Here is a 9,696-nt window from a genome sequence, read left to right as displayed (position 1 = left end):
GTCCTTGGAGAAGGACATCATGCTTGGAGGGGCGGAGGGACAGTGCAGGACATGGGTTGACTCAGTGACTGGAGAAATGGGATTAAGTCTTTTGGAGATGATGAGATTGGCTCAGGATAGGGCACGGTTCAGAGCTAATGTACTTAGGGTCGCTAAGCTCTATCCTGTGCCAATCTTATTGTCTCTGACACACCCAGCCTGATTACCCCAGTCACTGAATCAATCCATCTCATCAAGGATCTTCCTCTCCTGCGCTGTCCCTCCACCTTCCCAAGCATGATGTCCCTCTCCAAGGACTGGGCCCACCTTGCAACATGTCCAAAGTATGTCAGATGAAGCTTCAGAAGCCTTGCTTCCAAGGAGCAGCCTGGTCTCACCTTCTCAAGGATGAACCTGTTTGTTCTCCTAACCGTCCATATTATATTCAATACCCTTCTTCAGCACCACAGCTCAAAGACATCAACTCTTCTTCTATCATCCCCAGTCATTGTCCAGCTCTCTGATGCATAGCAAGTGATTGCAAAGACTATGGCCCAGATCAGGCGCACCTTAGTCTACAGACTGACAACACTGCTCTGTTGTTGCTTAACAACAACAACAAAAACCCACCTCAAAAAACCAACAACCTCTAAATGAAGCTCTGGTATCTAGAGGGTAAGAAGCTGTGCTGCTCTTCAGTGTTCTGGAGAGGTCCCTGACAGCAGACTTTCCCAATGCAATTCATCTTTTGGCTTCTTGCTTGCTGGTACCAAGAGTGTTGATTATAGAGCCAAGCAATTTAGTAGCAGTGTTGTTGTTGTGAACCATCAAGTTGGGGCTGATCCACAGCTGACCCTCCAGTGGGTTTTCAGAGGCAGTTAATCACATAGAAGGAGACTCCCCATCCTTCTCCCATGGAGCAGCTGGTGGATTTGAACAACATGCTTTTGGGATTGCAGCACAGCTTCTTGCCTAGGCCGTTGTTGTTGTTAGGTGCTGTTGAGTTGAGTATGATTCATAGTGACCCTGTGAACAAAAGATCTGAACCCAGTCCTGTCCTGCACCATCCTCACACTTCCTGACACATGAGAGCCCATTGCAGTAGTTACCATGTCAATCCACTTGGTTGAAGGTCTTCCTCTCCTTCGCCAACCATCCACCCTTCCCAACATCATGTCCCTCTTCAGGGAATAGCACCTCCTAGTAATATTCCAAAGTATGTGAGGCCTTATCATTGTTGCCTCCAAAAAGCACTCCAGCCACTCCCTCCCCAAGACATATCTATTTATTTTCTTGGCCATCCATGTGCTCTTCTCCAACACCGCAGCTCTAAGGCATCAATTCTTTTTTTGTCATTCTTATTCATTCATTGCCCAGGTCTTGGATGCATAGCTAGTAATTAGAAAGATCATGGCCTGAATCAGACGCACCTTAATTCTCAAACTGACATCACTACTTCTCAATAATCTGGAAAGGTTCCTAACCACCGATCTTCTCATTGCAATGCCTCCTTATTCCTCATGCCAAGGGTGTTAATTGTGGATCCAAGTAAGATGAAGCTGTTGACAGTTTCAATCTCCTTTCCATCCATCATGACACTGCCTATTGGACCAGTGGTAAGAATGTTCACCCCCCCCATATTGATACACAATCCATACTGAAGGCTGCATTCCTTGATCTTCTGCAACAAGTGCTTTAAATCTTCTTCACTTTCAGCAAGTTGTGTCATCTGCATAGCACAGGTTATTAATGAGTCTCCCTCCAATTCTGTTGCCACATTCATTCTCCTAGAGTCCAGCTTCTCTGATAATTTGCTCAGCATACAGATTGAAACAGGTGTGGAGATAGAATAGATCCCTTACACACTCCCTTCCCAATTCCAAACCATGCAGTAGTTCCCTGTTCTGTTTGCACAACAGCCTCCTGGCCCAGGTATAGGGTCCTCATGAGCACAATCAAGTGCTCTGGGATTCCCATTCTTCTCCATGTCAGCCACAACTTGTCATGATCCACACAGTCAAATGCCTTTGCATTGTCAATAAAGCACAAATAGACATTCTTCTGATATTCCTTACTTTCAGCTAGGCTCTATCTGATATCAGCAATTATATCCCTGGTGCCGTGGCCTCTTCTAAATCCCACTTGAACTTCTGGCTGTTCCCTATCTATGTACTATTCCAGCCGTTTTAAAATGATCTTCAGCAGTATTTTGCTAGCATGTGATTTCAATGATATTGTTCTGTAATTTCTACATTCAGTTGGGTTACCCTCCTTGGGAATAGGAACAAATATGGACCTCTTCCAATCCGTCAGCTAGACAGCTAGTGCTCCCTAATTTAGTGGTAGCTCTTGGTAAATAAATTAATGTCGGATAAGGATACCTCTTCTGTATTGTATTGAAACGAGTAAAATTACTTGAAGGTATGTGCTTCATCAAATGTGTGGAGTTCTTAGGAGAAATCTGGATGAGGTTAGGTGAGATCGTTTACTATTCTTTTTTCTTTAGAAGAATGGATGCCTTTGGGCTGTGGTGGTGGAGAAGAGTACGGAATATTCCATTGCTGCTGTTAAGTGCTGTTGAATAGTAGGTGACTCATAGCGACCCTATGAATGAAAGACCTGAACACTTGAATACCTTTGATAATTTCTACACGTTCATAAGGTTTCCGAATATTCCATAGACTGCCAAAATAATAAACAAATCCATCTTAAAGAAAGTACAGTGCTCCTTGGAGGCGATGATGAAGCTTCACACATACACTGGGCATGTTGCTAGGAGAGGCTATTCCTTGGAGAGGGACATCATGGCTGGAAAAGTAGAGGTTCGATGAAGGAGAGGAAGACTCTCAACAAGATGGGTCAGCAGAGTGACTGTGTCAATCAGGGATGATCAGGTGATCAGGATTCAGGACTATTATTCTTAGGGTGACTGTGAGTCATAATTGACTTGAGGGCACCCAACAACAACAACTTTTTCAATATACTAAAGTACCTGCCTCACTGCAATGATACACAGTGATGATAGATACCTCTTGCTACCCTGATCTTGATAAAGAACAATTCCATTGCCACCTCGAGATGCCCTGAGTTCCTGGAAGCCCTAGCAACAAGCTGACAAAACTGTTTCCAATCCAGTGATTAGTTATTGCTCACAGCAACTGAACCCTGGCCCTGGGCAATACAGTCTTAGGTGAGATGAAGATTAGAGGTTTATCAGTGACAGCCCAGAATGTGTGGGTATGCCACAATGCAACCTGACGAACTGGAAGTAGCAGGTGGGGAAGGAGGAGCCATTAGAATGACCTTAAGCAACAGGTCTAGTGGGAGTTGGGTCGATGTGTGACTTTCCATCCACTTTTCCTTCCTAACACTGTGAGATTTCATTTCATATACTCTTGGCAAGTCTTTAGAAAAAAACCATCATTCTTGGAAAAGCAGAGGGTCAGCAAAGAAGAGGAAACCTTCAATGACATAGATTGAGATAGCGACTGAGCTTGAGCATCACAGAGATTGTGAAAATGGTACAGTCGGCCAGGGTTTCCATCTATTCGTCAGAGAGTCATTATGAGAGGCGACTCAATGGCACCTGCTAAGCACTGTCGAGTTGGAACCAATACATAATGGGTTTTTTTTAAAAAAAAATTATTTGTGTGTGTGTGTGTGTGTGTGTGTGTGTGTACCATCAAATTGGATCTGACTGGTACCCTTCTCCAGCAGAGCATCTGGTGGATTCAAACCACGTGCCTCCGGGATTGCAGTACAGCTTCCTATCACTAGGCCACCAGAGTTCCACATAATGGGGTTTTAGAGGCAGTAAATCTCCTTGGAGAGGGACATGATGCTGGGAAGGGTAGGGGGTCAGCGAAGGAGAGGCAGACCCTTTACCAGGTGGATTGACATGGTAACTTCCCCAATGGGCTCGTGTGTGTCAGGAAGTGTGAGGATGGCACCGGATAGAGCGGAGTTCAGATCTTCTGTTCATAGGCTCGCTGTGAGGCATACTCAACTCGATGGCACCTACCCCCACCACTAACAACAGTGAAAACAAATTGCATGAAAGGAGATTGCCTGTCTTTTTCCCATTGAGCTGCTGGTGGATTTGAACTGCATGACTTCAGGTTGACAGTGCGTTTCCTTACTACTAAAATCACCAGAGCTCCCTTGATGACAACTTGGGAGACAGAGAAAGCAGCAGTTCACCAGCATGGTGAGGATGCCTGACGTGTTTATTTCCTGGAGTCACAGTAACCCCAAGTTCCAGTTGAATCCACCAGCCATAGTTGAACAGTCTATATGCCTTGTTATTATGTGCCATCGAGTTGGAAGCAACCCTTCAGAGGGTTTTCAGAGGCAGTTAATTTCTTGAGAGAAGACTGCCCATCTTTCTCCCAACAAGCAGCTGGTAGATTCAAATCACATGCCTTTGACAGTAGATCTCTCTCTCTCTACCATGTTGTTGTGGTGGTGTACTGTCGAGTCAGAACCGACCCATGGCTGACCCTACGGTGGGTGTTCAGAAGCAGTTAATTTCACGGGAGGAAATAGTCCATCTCTCTCTTTGGGAGTAGCTGGTGGATTCAAACTGCATGCCTTTGGGATTGCAGTGTAGCTTCTAAAGTGTACCCAAATCAAGGAAATTTGGTGACATAGTACATTATGTGTTGGGATGCTAAGTCTGTAATTCCAACTCACCAGACACTTGACTGGAGGAAGATGGGAGTTTCCTCCAGTCGAGTTTCAGCCTCAGAGGATCCACATGAGCTGGGATCAATTCAAATGCAGTGGGTGGGCACATACATTGAACAGTGTTTTATTCCTGTGGAACCTAGTTAGTGCAAGTAAACAGTTAAATCTCTTAAAACATCTCTTCTTGTGTGTATATGAGAACTCCCCAGGCATTGAAAATTAGAAACTAAACACAGGATATTTTCATTATATCATTCCTGGATTGCAGATTGTTGTTGTTATGTGCCACTGACTTGTAACAAACTCAGAGTTTCATGAGGTGTTCAGAGGCTGTAAATCCAATGGGGGGATTGTACATCTTTCTCCCTGGTGGATTCGAATATGTGTCTTTGGGTTGACAGTGCCGCTCCTTACCCACTAGGCCACCAGCACTTTCTGGATTGTGGACTATCTGTATTGTTTAATGAAATCATTCAGAGTAGACATATACATGTAAAAAAAGACTGTGGCTTGATTTTGTAAATCAATCAATAGGTTCCAGTATCTGCTGTGTCTTTCTCTGCACCATTACTCACAATATGTCAAAACTCCTTGACTTGTTTCCTCATTATCTCAGTGCATGCCTTGGACTTTTGAAATGAAAACTGTTGATAGTGAGAAACTAGTGTATTTGAGGGTCCCAAATGGCGGCATAAAGATGAAATTTAGTATAATAATATAATCCTGGGCAGAGTGTTAGTGGGCACAAGTCATCCTAGAAGACCGTGTGGCTGGGAGACATCTGAATACAGAGAAATTTTTCACTTCCCCCCCCAAAGAATGCAAAAATTGTAAAGGGTTGCCTACAGATAACATGAGGTAGTACATTGAGAAATAAATGTACACCATTGCTATAATTTCACTGTAAATATAAAAAATAATTTAGAACTCTGGTCTTATTGATGGCATAGTTGACAAATTAAAGCTTTGTTTGCCTTTTTAAAAATTTTGTAAAATTTTATGTTGGTTCACTCATGAAGTTCGTACACATTGTGTTTCACATTATTCTTCATTTAGATCATGCTTCATACAATCATTCTCATGCATAATGTTTTATAAAACCAATCACCATTGGACCTTGTCCATCATTACCCAATCTTTTCAGGTCGCTACTAGATCCTTCCAATTTCCTTCACCTCCTCCTCCCACCCACCAAACCTGTGGTTTCACCCCTACCCATCCTCATCCCTCTGCTCCCACCCATCCCCCGCCTTGGGCCTCCATACATGTTTTACCACTTATCCTTTTTTTTTTTTACAGTAATGGTCTTTTGCAGCATTTGTCCTTATGAAACTGAGTTAGTTCACTCAGCATAACACTCTCCAGTCTCTCCCAAGTTATGTAGTATTTTTGGAGATTGTTGCTCCTGCGTGCTGCGTAGTATCCCACTGTGTGAATGTACCATGATTTCTCAATCCATTCAGTTGCACTTGGACATTTGGGCTCTTTCCATGTTCTGGTGATAGGTGAATATTTGTAACTGGAGATACTTTCAGACATCTGCTTTGTGAAGGCGGAAATATCCCATCTTCTTAAGTCTTATCACTAATTTTGAAATAAAATATTTAAAAATGGAGGGACTAATCCAAAGCTATAGCCTAAGTAACTAGAAGGCTGCAGACTTTAGAAAAAAAAGCAAGGCAGGGTTCCACGTGATCTAAGTCAGCTTGCGTTACAAGAAATACCCTGACAAGAAAAACTGTATATGGCAGGAAGCTCCTGAGATGGTTGGGTTTCAAGCACCAGTTGTTATAGCTGAGGTCCTGTACAGCAAAGGAATTTGACACAGCCAAGCATACTTTGTTCTGGCAGAATTTGACTCAAAACTGGAGCTAAATTCTGAGAACACGTGTGGCCTGACTAGATTGTGGGTAGAATTCAGGACCAGCCATGGAGCGTGACTTCTGCTTGCAAGTACAGCTTACAAGCCTTAGGTAGCCAAGAGCATTAGATTTCGGCTGATAATCAATAATCCTGGGCACAATTGCACCTTCACTGAAACAAACATTGGTGTATTTGCTGGTGAAGGTAAAGAACACATATTCCAGAATGGAGTGACTCATTTCTGGTGACGGCAAAGCATTTTCTAGGATGAACATCTGCTCAGGGGAGTCTAGTAACTACACTTTACAAGAAAGTCAGGATCTCAATATAGAACTTAGAAGGCAAGTGCAATTATGCAAAATGGAGTCAAATGACTGGGCTGTTTTTAACCTACACTCCCCAAACTGAAAATAGTGAGAGGATGTGAAGTAGTCAGGAAACTCAGAGACCTTTTCTAAAAGTTTGTGGGATAGAGAGGAAAAGGGAGTTGGTAGCATCATAAGAAGACAATATTATAATTCTAGGTACAAATGCTGAGAGGATAATATGAGCGTCAAGAAACGTCACAAACGTCAAGAAAAACAATAACACTTCTGTGGGAGTCCATGAGAACTCTGAACACATGGACAAAGGATGACAGCAAGTAGACCCAAACTTCAACAAGATAAGGATGGAACAGGTAGAACAATCTCCTTCTATCGCTGCCCCCCCCCCTCCCGGTGCGGCTGACAGGCTTCTGCAGTGGATTCATGGTCATAGCCTCAATCCACATGTAGCTCTCCTATGCACTGAGAGATCTAAAGTAAACAGAACATTCCTAGAAATCATGCAATTGGACTGTTCAGGGAGTTCCCACCTCTGTGTCCCCTGCCAGGGCCGATGGATGGCCGCAGAGAAGCCACGGCTGTAGCCCCATTAAGCCACAGCTTTCCTGTGACCCAAAGCATAATAGTTGATTATGAAAGCAAATGGGCAGATTTCCTTGTGGTGAACAGAAAGTCTCTGCCCCTCCCCCTCTCAGTGTGGCGTGTAAGATGACCGTGGCGGACATCCACCTACATGTGCAGTTCCTGTCAGAGTATGGCTCTTTCATGCACTGGAAGGTTCTTGAGCTTCCTGCTCCGAAACAGGACTGATAACGCTAGTGGATTGTTCAAGGTGTATATTCTGACTGGTCTAGAGGGAGCCTGGAAGGCTGAAATGTCAGTGTAGTCAGAATCCTTATAAAATGGGAGTGGAAGTAGAGACCAAGGACTGAGGATTATACTTGACTGAGAATAATTTAATCAGTTCATCTATCTTTTCTATTCAGTTTGTCAGCCTCTAAGCCTGCAATATTAAGTCTCAGTATCAAGAAAACAAAATTCCTTATCAATAGGCCAATAAGCAACATCATGATAGATGGAGAAAAGCTTGAAATTGTCGACGATTTCATCTTACTTGGATCCACATTCAACACCCTTGGTACCAACAGTTACCATCAGAAGATGTATGTTGTTTGTTGTTAAGTGCTGTTGAGTCATAGGCGACTCATAGCGACCCTATTAATGAAAGACCTGAACACTTGTATAACTTTCATCGTTTCTCCATGTTCAGAGTTTCCAGAGGCAATCTATTTCAGAAGTGAATGCTACTCCTGCTTCCCAGCTTGTTTTAATCAGGGAGCTCCACCAAACACTGTCCACCATGCGTAACCATTCTTGCATTTGACACATCAGTGTCACAGTGTTCAGCTTCACAGCAGCCACGAGTTACCTCTGTACAGCAAGTGGACAGACCAGGGCTATAACACTTGGAGAACGTTTGACCAAAACCCAATTAAAACCAGGCCCGAGGGACGCAAATTAAAATCACCCAACTTTGGCTTGTATAGCTTTAGGGAAGTCTGCTGTCAGGGACCTCTCCAAAGTCCTGACAAGCTAAGATGTCCATTTAAAGACTAAGGTGTATGTAATAATCTACTAAAATCGGAGAGCTGAACAATGTATATGGATGACAGAAGAAGAATCTATGCCTTTGAGTTGTGGTATTGGAGAGGATTACTGGAGATCCCGTGGAGAGCAAAAGAACAAACGGGTATGTCTTGGAAAAAGTGCAGCCAGAGTGTTCCTTAGAGGCATACTTTGGACATGAGGATGTTGTTAGAAGGAACTATTCCTCAGGGGCAGTCATAATGCTTGGAAAAGTTTGAGGGTCAGTGAAAGAGAGGAAGATTCTCAATGTGATACGTTGGTACAAACTGCAGCTATGGGCTCAAGTGTGTTGGAGATGATGAGGATGTACAGGATAGGATAAGGTTCAGATCTGTTATTCATGGGGTCTCTATGATTTGTGCTCAGCTTGCAGCACATAACAACAAAGGACTGACACCTTGGGTTGCCTGCAATTAGAGGCCTCTTAGAGGAGGGAAGGGAGTGGTAACTAAATACCTTCAGTATTTCGTCACCCTCCTAAGGGCACATTGATTAACGTGTTTTTCCTGACCTGTTTTAGAACCACTTAAGGAAAGAAATTTTGATCTGGCCTAACCCAGAGATATCACAGGCACAGAGGGAGCAGCAAGCAAAGTCTAAAGGCTGCATGCAGCTAAGAGGTTTTTTTGGTTTGATTTCTGTAGAAATTAGCTCTGTTGAAACCTCTGTATGTTCAGAATTAAGAAAGCTAACATTCTAGTGACAGAAAGGTAAAATTCTAATGCCCAGTGCTGTAAGGTTTAAGTTCACCCCTGTCTTTCCAAGGGGTCCTTTTCCCCTTTTCTTTTTCACTTAACTCTTTTGTGTGCCCTACCTTTCACTAGCTATTCCTGTCTTATTACCTTAATAAACCTTTGTTACTGTTTTTCCAATAAAGAAGAAAGAAAATCGCAAAGAGCCAAGATTAGCCACATCGATCTTGAATAAGAATATAGCCTGATATTAAGATCGTTTTACATAAAGACATATTAAGTTATAACACTGACACAGGAACCAACAAATAAATGCAAATATTTTTTAAAAAGTGAACTGGGAAAGGGGGAAGGAAGGGAGAGGGGGTAAAATGTGCACCAATGAGTGAATGAAAATCTAAATTCTCTGTAAACGTTTGTTAAAATCACAATTAAAATTTTATTTAAAAAAATTCTAATGCCCAGAATTATCACACACACATACACACACACACACACACACA

The sequence above is a fragment of the Elephantulus edwardii genome, unplaced genomic scaffold, assembly GCF_000299155.1.
Source record: "Elephantulus edwardii isolate Elephantulus edwardi_28Jun2011 unplaced genomic scaffold, EleEdw1.0 scaffold00016, whole genome shotgun sequence".
In the NCBI taxonomy this organism is placed as follows: Eukaryota; Metazoa; Chordata; class Mammalia; order Macroscelidea; family Macroscelididae; genus Elephantulus; species Elephantulus edwardii.
Note: the sequence above shows the minus strand (reverse complement) of the source record.